Source organism: Hyperolius riggenbachi, chromosome 2 (genome assembly GCF_040937935.1).
Source record: "Hyperolius riggenbachi isolate aHypRig1 chromosome 2, aHypRig1.pri, whole genome shotgun sequence".
Classification (NCBI taxonomy): domain Eukaryota; kingdom Metazoa; phylum Chordata; class Amphibia; order Anura; family Hyperoliidae; genus Hyperolius; species Hyperolius riggenbachi.
The window spans coordinates 229,053,513-229,065,714 of record NC_090647.1 but is presented as its reverse complement, the minus strand read 5'-3'; the positions used below and the strand labels follow the sequence as shown (position 1 = coordinate 229,065,714).

Below are 12,202 nucleotides of genomic sequence, written 5' to 3'. Positions count from 1 at the left end.
TTAGGCTTTACAGGGGTGCTTACAATTAGGCACCCCCCAAATGCCAGGACAGTAAACACACCCCACAAATGACCCCATTCTGGAAAGTAGACACTTCAAGGTATTCAGAGAGGAGCATAGTGAGTCTGTGGCAGATTTCATTTTTTTTTGTCGCAAGTTAGAAGAAATGGAAACTTTTTTTTTTTTTTTTTTTTGTCACAAACTGTCATTTTCCGCTAACTTGTGACAAAAAATAAAATCTTCTATGAACTCACCATGCCTCTCACTGAATACTTTGGGATGTCTTCTTTCCAAAATGGGGTCATTTGGGGGGTATTTGTACTATCCTGGAATTTTAGCCCCTCATGAAACATGACAGGTGCGCAGAAAAGTCAGAGATGCTTGAAAATGGGAAAATTCACTTTTGGCACCATAGTTTGTAAACGCTATAACTTTTACCCAATCCAATAAATATACACTGAATGTTTTTTTTTTTTATCAAAGACATGTAGCAGAATAACTTTCGCGCTCAAATGTATAGGAAATTTTACTTTATTTGAAAAATGTCAGCACAGAAAGTTAAAAAAGTCATTTTTTTGACAAAATTCATGTCTTTTTTGATGAATATAATAAAAAGTAAAACTCGCAGCAGCAATCAAATAGCATCAAAAGAAAGCTGTATTAGTGACAAGAAAAGGAGGTAAAATTCATTTAGGTGGTAGGTTGTATGACCGAGCAATAAACCGTGAAAGCTGCAGTGGTCTGAATGGAGAAAAAGGCTCTGGTCCTTAAGGGGCGAAAAGACTGTGGTCCTGAAGTGGTTAATATATTTTGTATTCCTTGATGATGCTGATAGCCCATGCTTCACTTTTTTTTACAATTCCACCCACTGTCAACCTAGTCTTGTTCAAAGGATTTCACAAGCAATCATCAATAGAAGATAAATTAATTGTTTAGATGCAATTTTTTTTAGTGTTTGGGTATTTCTTTAAACTTTGAACTCTTTGTAGGAATGGGTAAGGGATAATAATGTACCAATTTTCCACTTATTACATTTGGGGGGTATATTTGAGAATCTGCTTATTATTAAAGAGAGCTTTCATATTTCACTATAAATTACCCCTGGGACCAATGTGGGGTTGCTTAGCCCCATTTCACCTTTCATTGAACATGTTCAATTTCAAAGGGGAGGATGATTTATCTCCCACTGCACCATGTACCGCAGATGAATATTGCTTGGGGTTCGAGTTTCAATTATAAAAGTCGTACTAATGAACAATACAGGTTGTGTGAACTGAAGCATGAGAATGTAAGCAGCCACAATTCCACTCTTGTCAGGTTTCAAATAGTGTTTTTTCCTTCCCACCGAACCTTAAAATGTAATTTTTCCTCAAAATCTGCCGGGGTTTTTTCCTTAAAATCCTCCCACCAGTGAGCTGAATGACAAAAGCAGGCTTGTGATCTTTGCAATTAACTTAGAAACTAGTGCCAAAGATTCCAATGCAAAAAAATAAGATATGAGGCAAAACTTTTTTCAATTCAACCAGAAGTACCAAGATCTGACTGGAATTATGCAAAGTTGAACTTGGAGTTCACCACGGTTAATTTCATGGAAAAAAACAACTATTTTAGAGCCTCCTAAGTAGAAAATGTTAGGACAATTGCACACTATTGCGCTGCATCGCCCCGTCGCAAGGACCATGCAAGTCTATAGAGACACTGGAAGTAGCAAAATTGCCGCAATCCCAACACAAAGTCTGCAGCGTGTTGCCGCATGATCCGTGCCTGCTGCACAGATTGTGCGGCAATGCTAGTCAATGAGCAACATAGCAAGTGTGCATTGCGACGTGAAATGCATGCGCGGACCGAATGGAGTCCCAGTGATGTACTTTTTGCCCAGCAGGGATTACGTCAGTAGCGGGGGGCAGCCTATTCATATGACCCTATTGCCGTACAGTGGTGTGGGGTCATATGAAGCACTGCATCACACTGAAAACCTCAGGTGTGCAACCGGCCATATGTATGGGCATGTTACAGGCAGCTTCCTGCAATCATTCAGGCGTGCAAGAAAAGTAACAAAGCTACCTGCTCTCTGCAGTTTATAATTCATGCAACAAGGGCAATCTGTACAACAAACAGCATACCAAATAGTGTGCTGTTATTATGGTTACAAAGTAGTATTTTGGTTAAATGGCAGTGATATTTCACTAGTTCCAGCAGCACCATCACCCCCCTATAACAGGAACCGTGTGTTCTCTTCATTTTGTAAATATATGCTCAACTGCAAACAAATACACTTGGCTGCATGCAGCAGCTGATCTATGGAATCCACCAAGGAAGGATTCTGAGATCTAAACTTGGTTCACTTTAATAAAGGTCAAGGTGTTCTCATTGCCACAGGCGCCAATTCCAAACATACAGTACATTTCTCAATTTTGTAAAGGGTGATTACAGAAACTGGGAGGAATGAGGATTAAGCATGAACATACCCTTGCCTTGGGTCAGGTATATGTTTTAAAGAAGACCTTTGGCCAGCACAATACATCAGCTTGGGTGAAAGTGAGTGTGGGTTAGTCATATTCACAAGAAGCCAATTCTAAGTCAATGCTGTTGAAACAACAGTGTCTCTCACACCCCCTAGCAGAAATGGATTACAATGAAATGGGGCCCTAGGCAAGGTAGCAGTTTTTGCCCACTAGTGATGGTTATCTAGCTTTTTTTAGTAAGATTTGGTGGGGGCTAGCATCCACCAGGCCACTAGACTATCCAGATCCTAGGCAACTTCCTAGAATTGCGTTGTGGATGATCCGACTCTGCTCCCTAGAGATGATTCTGTCATAATTCTAGTCTGGGCTTACTGATAGCCCTCCTAGCCTCTAAGCTTTACATTCCTTTGGGAGTTTGTAGTCATTTCACTAACAGTACATTATAAGCCGGAAGCTGAGACTAAAACACTGCCAATCTAACATTGGAGATGGCCTCCTGTTTGGTGCCTATGACAAACACACCCACACTCACCACTTCCCTCACTGCCACATGATACTGGGTTGAACCTAAAGTGAGACGTATATGGAGGCTGCCATATTTCTTTCCTTTTCAACACTACCAATTGCCTGCCAGCCCTGCTGATCTATCTGGCTGCAGTAGTGTCTGAATCACACCCGAAACAAGCATGCAGCTAATGTCAGAGATGACAAAAATGTCAAAAACACCTGATCTACTGCATGCTTGTTCAGGGTCTATGGTTAAAAGTATTAGAGGCAGAGGATCAGACAACTGATATTGCTTAAAAGGAAATAAATATGGCAGCCTTCATATCCCTCTCACTTCAGGTTCCCTTTAAGGCCCCTTTCACACCAGGACGTTTTCATTGCATTGCGTTAACCTTTTTTTTTTTACCATAGGGTAACGCTAAAGCAATGAAAGTCTATGAGACATTTCGTACCTGATGTGAAGAGATGCACTCTTCACATTTCATCTGACACAAAAGCATATCAGTGCATTACCACTCCACATCCGCAGCGACGAGTGGCGACCGGAACTCATATAAGTCAATGGTAACTCAATTTTTTTTAAACTGCTTTGTGTTCGCTTTGCGCATGCAATTCTTATTTCGCCCACAGGAAGTGAGTGCTAGAGAGCCTCACTTATAGTTTGGCTTGCAGCCTGAAGTACGATAACCATGCATTGCCACGGTAATCGCCAAAGTCTATTTTTAATGTTGCAGTGCAATGCGATCTATACCGCTGCTGAAACTATTTTCATAGTTCTCGTATTGATAAATTACAGTATATCAGGTTGTATAACTACAAGGTCTGCAGATACAGATATGAAAGAAAACTAACATCAGCTATCAGGCATCAAAAGTTTATTTCCCAGCTAACAATGATATTCTAGTTAGGGGTGTATGTGGGTGGTTTGAATCACCACCAGAATCTTATAGCTTTCAGACACTGTGTGGGTGAGAATTCTGCCTCTCAGTGTAACTACATGCTGTTGCTGATTTCCGTCAGCTGATACTATCCAAGCAGCTGCCAGCTACAGCAGCTACATTATTGCAACAAGCAATGGCGAGAGCCCTGACACACACCAGTGGTGCAGGGGGAACACAATAGAATTAAACACCAGTATTGCTGCTACTGTAAATTTGTAATGGTAGCTTCCCAGAACAAAGTGACACTCACTTTCTCCCAATAAGACATCCCAAAAGTCAGAGAGGCCCAGTATTTGTGACACACAATTCTGAAAAAGACTATAAAAGTACACAAGACATAACTTTATATTAAAATCTTCTTTATGTAGTAAAAATATCACCCCATGTAGCACACAGTTTGCTGAAGGCAACCTCGTACAGCATGGTTATCAGCAAACTGCAAGGTGCACAGACCTCTGAACAATCTGGTTAGGCAGTCTGTTATCTAAACATGTTCATAAACAGCAGAAGCAACTGGCCCTATGGCTTAAAGAGAACCTGAACTGAAAATAAAAAGTCAAAATAACCATACACAGGTCATACATACCTCCTGTGTAATGTACTCATCAATCTCTTTCTCCTCTCCTGCGTCCCATTTGTCCACTGTGATCAATTAAAATCTCCCTCCTCCACTTTAAAAATGGCCATTACCCCATAACAGCTTCCTGGTTAGCATACTGTTAAACTGTAATATCACCCACTTGAGCCATAGGGAAACATGGGCATTACCTTGCACATTCAGTTGTAACTGACAGCTGCTGATATATAACTGACAGCAACTGGTATATTTCAGTTCTGACAAAATCTTGTCAGAACTGGAAGGGATCACTGTAAGCAGAAAATGGTGAGCTTCTGAGAGGAACAGATGGGGAAGTTAGTATGTAATATTCATCTGCAGCTACGTCATGTGTTTATTTTAAATAATTTTACTCGCTTCAGGTTCCCTTTAAGAGTAGCTAGTACTAATGCAGTGTAATAGTGTTGATTGGTGGATGCTAGTGAACCAACAGCTTCCTGTCTCAGGACAGAAGGGTACAGCTTGCAGTCCTCACATGGACCACATAAAGTAATTTTAAAACACTTGCACGGTGACTAACTTTCAGCATCCTATGCAACCGGTAACTCTTTTGAGCACAGGTAGACAGTCTCTCATCTTATCTGTCCCTTCAGGAACACAGGAAAGGAGTCTTAAGAAGGCTTATCAGCCGAAAGCTTACTCTATTTCTTTTAAGTTACCCAAATAAATGGTATTTTCCTGATTCAAAACTTCTTGCTTTTACTGCTGGCTAACACGGTACAATACGCTACTGATTTGTCCTTGTAGAAGCCGGGTCACAGAACCATACAGCTGAAACTCGAAAAAATTAGAATATTGTGCAAAAGTCCATTTATTTCAGCAATTCAACTTAAAAGGTGAAATTGCCATATGTAATAGGAAGCCTTTGCAGGTACTTTGGATTTATTAGCTGATTAGAGTCTGGCACTTTCAGCCTAGAATACTGAACATTTTCACCATATTCTAATGTTCTGAGATTTTGATTTTGGGGTTTTCATCAGCTGTAAGCCATAATCATCAAAATTATAACAAATAAAGGTTTGAACTATCTTGCTTTGCATGTAATAATCTATTTCATATAATAAGTTTCACCTTTTAAAGGGGAACTGAAGTAAGAGGTATACGGAGGCTGCCATATTTATTTCCTTTTAATCAATACCAGTTGCCTGGCAGCCCTGCTGGTCTATTTCTCTGCAGTAGTATCTGAATAACACCAGAAACAAGCATGCAGCTAGTCTTGTCAGATCTGACTTTAAAGTCTGAAACACCTGATCTGCTACATGCTTGTTCAGGGGCTATGGCTAATAGTATTAGAGGCAGAGGATCAACAGGGCTGCCAGGCAACTGGTATTGCTTAAAAGGAAATAAACATGGCAGCCTCCATATACCTCTCTCTTCAGTTCCCCTTTAAGTTGAATTACTGAAATAAATGGACTTTTGCACAATATTCTAATTTTTCAGGTTTCATCTGTAGTTGAATCAGTTAATTTGGGTGCAGATTGAGCCTGATAATTAGGGGACTGCCATAGACCCCTCGGGAAATTGGTGCTAGGAAGGTCATTTGGGTGCCGGAGTTCTGCTATAGAATAGCCAAAAATCTGATTTTTAGTGGTGAGAGAGGTGGTGATTTGTTATGGAGTACGGCTACTACCGTATGTAGCTGATCTCAGATAAGCAATGGAGTGATGTAAAATTGCCATGGAGAAGGGCTGCTTTGTAGACAAACTCCATTTATCGGTAGTAGTTATTGCCGAGTTAGTTAGCAGCAGGGAGGCAGAGTATGGCTGCAATAGCTATGGGCGAAGGTTAGTGTTAGGTGTAGGTGAGGGGATGAGTTAGTGTTACGCATAGGTAGGGGTAATGGGAGAGTTAGGTTAGGGTAAGGTTAGGGTAAGTGATAGTAGAATATCAGTAAAGTTACCAATATTTTACTAACAGAAGGAGATAGTGGAATATCGATACTATTATTATTATTATTACATGTATTACATGCATCTTGTGCCCATTTTAACATGCGTTGCTTTTAAATGTGTGCTACCATAGTAGCAGTATTTACTCACTGCTGGTGACTAAGGAGTACATCTGCACTACTATTTGCATCTTGGCTGGCAAAGAAGAAAGGTCTCATCCTAGACAGTCCAGAGCACATGGGGAAGTACAGTAGTGAGTAGTTGCTTGCGGCTGGCAAAACTATTCTTGGATATGCCACAATAACCAAAAAGTAGAGTACAGCGTTGACACGTTTCTCAGCAGATGGAAAGTTTTGCTTCTTGAAGCTACTGAAGCCAACATTAACTTCCAACCAATGAATGATCTGATCAAACTGATCAGAATGTCTGCCAATCTTAAATTAATTCTTATGCAGACCAATCTAAAATCATATGGAAATGATTATCATACCCATCCTTGAGTGATAATATGAGCTGGTAAATATCAATTGTTCATGTATATGTTTGATGTAACATCATAGGAATAGGAACCTACGGTAACTTGAAAGCAACAAAAGATCATTTATAAAACCCACTGTACACATGTGATTTGGTGTTCCTGATTGATCAAACTCTTATCAGCCAGTCAAATAGAACACATATGGCCTCAATTCACTAAGCTTTATCAAACACTTTATCACATGTTTGATAATTTACCTCATGAGTAAAATCTAATTTTGAATTCACTAAGGTGTTATAGATTTATTGAACGTTTTATCGATAAAACACTTGATAAATATATAACACTTTTAGGCCTCAATTCACAGAGCATTATCAAACGTTTATCAAACACTTTATCAAACGTTTGATAATTTACCTCATGGGTAAAATCTCACTAAGGTGTTATATATTTCTTGAACGTTTTATCGGTAAAACATTCGATAAATAAATAACACCTTAGTGAATTTAAAATGAGATTTTACCCATGAGGTAAATTATCAAACGTTTGATAAAGTGTTTGATAAACGTTTGATAATGCTCCGTGAATTGAGGCCATAGTGAATTCAAATGGCCTCAATTCACTAAGCTTTATCAAACACTTTATCAAACGTTTGATAATTTACCTCATGGGTAAAATCAAATTTTGAATTCACTAAGGTTTTATAGATTTATTGAATGTTTTCTCGATAAAACACTTGATAAATATATAACACCTTAGTCAATTCAAAATTAAATTTTACTCATGAGGTAAATTATCAAACGTTTGATAAAGTGTTTGATAAAGCTTAGTGAATTATAATCGTGTGAAAGGCTGGTTATGGATTGCTTAATTTGTACTAGGCCCATAAGCAGGTAAATGATCATCCAAAACTGAAATGCAAGTTTTCCTCAGAACTATCCTTAATGGCCATTCACACTAGTCAGAGCAATTTCTGCTTTGGATTTTCCACATGCACTAATTTGCATTTGCAGTTTGAGACTTTTTTCGTTGGAACTTTTGTGCACACATAAAAACTATGACAACATTGAAATACATTAGATGTGCAGCAACTGTGATTTTGGACAATCACAAATTGCTTGCATTTTCCTGTGTACCTTGCAGAAAAACTAAGCTGAGAGGAATATGGTGGCTGCCATCTTTGCCTAGACGTCATGCTAATCTTTTTTGCCTCACTTGGAACAGTCATGCAGCCAGTGGCATCAGAATACACTCAGAATACCAGACCTGCACACTTATTCTGGGACAGCTCAGGAATAATTAGGGTACTTTCACGCATTGCGTTGCACATCCTGAAAAATAGGATCACGTGTAACAAGTGTGATGCGGCGCATGCAGTGAAGCATACATTACATAGACGTATGCTTCACTGCAACTGTAATCACACACCTCGTCTGGTAAAAGCACAGCATGTTGCATATTATTCTTACAGAATTCGCAGCAGCGCTCCACTGTGAACATAACCATTGCACTATAATTGAATCCTGCTGCGATGCGATTATATACTCCATTGCAGTGGATGCAGTGTCAAAGAACAGTACCAGCACAACAGTCAGACACATTTTACAATGCGAACCAGTAATATTCCCCTGACTGTGGGTTTCTTTTAATTGGAGTAATTAAAAAAAAGATTGAAAAAACATTAAGAGCTAAATAATTTTTTTGACTTATCTGCCCATCTGCATTCTCATTACCTAAAACCTGCTTACTTATTACAATTACAGAGATAAACTTTGCCCCAGAGTTGCAAATAGAATTCTTATTAATAGCGAGTAATATCAATGACCAGTTTTAATGATGGTCAAATGGGAATGTTTTAATAATGGTCAAATGTTAATTGCTAGCTAAAGATAGTAACATTAGATTATTTCTATATTAAAACAAAATGCTAGTACAAGGACAAAGGAAAGAACACACACAAAAAATAACAGTGTATAAAAAAACTATTCTAAACACCAGTTCAATTACTGGTTAGTAAAGGGACATAAAAATAATAACAATAATCAAAATCTTTTTGCATAGACATAATTCCATAACAAAAACCGCCAATGACAATAATCCTGGAACCCATCTGTGGTGCTTCACAATAAACACAGCTGTTCAGGCAACATTCTGACCCTCTGACCCGCTAATACTTGTGGATATTTTAATGATTAGTTAATAATGCAGGCATACAGAGCAATGCGTGGAAAATCAACACTGTACTGTACTTTTTACAAATGAAATGTGCATGCATTGACAACAGTATATATGTAATTCATATTAGTTTGCTTATATACTTACTTGCAGAGAACTGCTGGGATGCCTCCAACACTCTCCAAGTGAGCCAGATCTATGCCAGCACCACAGACAACCAGTCATATTCCAGCGTTTGGGGAAGGGTGAGGCAGATCACATTAATAATACATAGAAGTTGTGTGGATTGCAGTATTTAAATATTCCTCACTATATGCTGTAATAGGCTTGAAGCTGTGGTGAAACTGACTGCTATGTAAAAGCAGCTGCAGTAAGCTCCTCTCTGTACTGTTATTACAGTGAAACTGTGTAGACTGTAGACTTCTTCACTTCTCTGTATTTCAAGCCTGACTAGCAAGCATCATCTGTTCATCTTACAGCTGATTGGATGAAAGCACTGTACATGCTAGTGCTCAGATCTTAATCTGTGCTCACTCTTCAGCATTAATGAGCAATAGGCAGTGTGAGCTTTGTGTTCATGCTTTCTCTATAGGTTAGTGCTACACATAGGAAAGAATGTTAATAGGATCAGCAGTGTCAGATAACTGATGTTAATTTACTCTCTTATGGGTGTTTAATGCATAGCAGAAAATGATTAGGTTGATAATGTTTGTTTGCTTACTCAATAGAATTAATTGTGCAAGGTTGTATACGCTATATACTGTCTTTGGGCTTGCATCCTGCATACTAATAAAGTGCCTTATGTGGATATCCTCTCTGTATTTTCATTTGCTCAGTTTTCATGTTAGTCACGTGTTGTTTTTGTGCCTTAGTGGAAAATACTGAAGTATAAAACCCAATGAAGGGAAATTTAATATGCAAAGAATATTAACTGTATGATGATTTGAAGCTTCTTTATTGAGTAAGGTTACAGAGTGCCTGAATAGACCTGTAACATGATGAGATAAGTGTATGTAAAATCCCAGAGTACCATAACTAATAAAGCTCATGCATTGCTGAGAGAAAAAGAGTGCAGGGAGAAAATGTACAGTTTAGCAGTTCAAGATTTGTTTGCGTGGGAGAAGTCCTAACCTATATTAAATAATGAAGAAAGAATAACGGAAAATTTATATACTTACCTACCGGTAATTTTCCTTTCCTGGTGCATCTCCATGTCAATATACTAATGGGTTGACTCCGCCCTCCTCAACCCTGATAGGACCATGTCTATAAAAGTTTTGCACTGCTAGCTCCACGCCATTCTTTTGCATATTATCTCTCCACTTAGGGAGGGTAAGTATATTGACATGGAGATGCACCAGGAAAGGAAAATTACCGGTAGGTAAGTATATAAATTTTCCGTTTTCCTGGTGCCTCCATGTCAATATACTAATGGGATATATATAGCTAAACAAAACATAACAAGGGTGGGTAATGCTCAAAAACTTAACATGATTTTATTGGACAACAGTTTTATTTCACAGACAGTACAGCTCTTCCGAACTCTGCTGTAGTTAAGGCCATTGGGTCCACCCGATAATGTGACATGAAAGTGTGCACTGTTGCCCAACTTGCTGCTCGACAAATAGTGTCGGCCGATACTCTTGAGTGTGCTGCCCAAGAGGCCGCTATCCCTCTTGTGGAATGTCCTGTTATTTCTTTAGGAGGTTCCAATCCCTTTGCTTTATAAGCTCTCTGGATCAGCTTTACAATCCAATTTGATAACGTGTGTGTGGACGCTGATTGTCCTTTCCTGCAACCTGACAGTACTACAAAGAGTTGATCTGAGCTTCTGAAATCCTTTGTCTTTGCAATATAAGTCTTTAGAAGATGAGCAATATCCAATGGATGATTTGGGGCTTGTAAATCCACACTTTCTTCCATATGTAATATCGGTAGCGAAATCTCTCTATTGAGATGAAAATTTGATACTACTTTCGGTAAGAATTGTGGACAAGGCCTGAGTGTTACCCGATCATTGAAGAATGATGTGTAAGGTTCTTTTACCACGAATGATTGTATTTCAGACACTCTACTAGAAGATGCTATTGCCACTAAGAACACAGCTTTTTGCGTCAAATTATATAGTGAGCATTCTTCTGTGGGTATGAATGGTTCTTGTTCTAAAAACCTTAACACCAGTGGCAAATCCCATTTTGGGAAAATATTTTTCTTTGGAGGTCTCATCTTGATCACCGCTCTTAGGAATTGCTGTATTAACGGCTCTTTTGACCATCGAGTCCCTGAGAATGTTGAAATTGCTGATACTTGTACTTTGATAGAACTTAGGCTCAATCCCAGATCCACTCCTGTTTGTAAGAAAGTAAGGATATCTGACACTCTTGGGTTGTTTGCATCTGTACCTACACGGACTGTGTGTTCCACAAACTTTTTCCAAATGTTTCCGTATACTTTATTAGTAGTAGCTTTTCTTGCACTCTGCAATGTCTGTATGACTTGATCTGTACATCCCAAACGTCTCAGTTTCCGCCTTTCAGCTTCCAAGCCGCTAGATGCAATCTCTGTGGATTGGGATGCAGGATACTCTGTTGGGACAGTAGATCTGTATGAGTAGGGAGCATTATTGGGTCCATTACTGCCATCTGTAGAACTAGTGGAAACCAGTGTCTCCTCGGCCAGTACGGTAGGATAGCGATTGCCGTCACTTTCTCCATTTTCAATCTCTGCAGAAACCTGCCTATGAGGGGAGTTGGAGGAAACGCATAAAGAAAGACTGGCCAAGGTTGGCTCAATGCATCGTAGCCTGCTGACCCTGGACACGGGTACCTGGAGTAAAAGGTCTGGATCTTCGCATTGTATGTCGTTGCAAACAAGTCGATCAATGGTGTCCCCCATTGTGCCGTTATCTGTTGAAACACATCTGGTTTCAGAGACCACTCCAGATTGCTCGGCGAACTCCTGGATAGAAAATCTGCTAATACATTTTCTCTCCCTGGAATGTAAAATGCTCTCAAATTCCTTAGATTGTGCTCGGCCCATGTCATAATTTGCATCATGATCCTCATGAGAGTTGTACTTCGGGTTCCTCCCTGTTTCTGTAGATATGCCACTACTGTCCGATTGTCTGATTG

At 39.2% G+C, this 12,202-nt stretch overlaps 1 protein-coding gene across 1 annotated transcript in view; it reads right to left on the bottom strand.

The window, feature by feature from the left end:
* The window catches only part of LOC137546180 (pinopsin-like), a 312,124-nt gene extending 302,663 nt beyond the window's left edge, over positions 1-9,461 (bottom strand). The window contains exon 1 of the mRNA XM_068268278.1: positions 9,219-9,461. The gene's annotated coding sequence lies outside the window, so the exon portion shown is untranslated. The remainder of the gene's footprint in view (positions 1-9,218) is intronic.
* Positions 9,462-12,202: the final 2,741 nt, after the last annotated feature.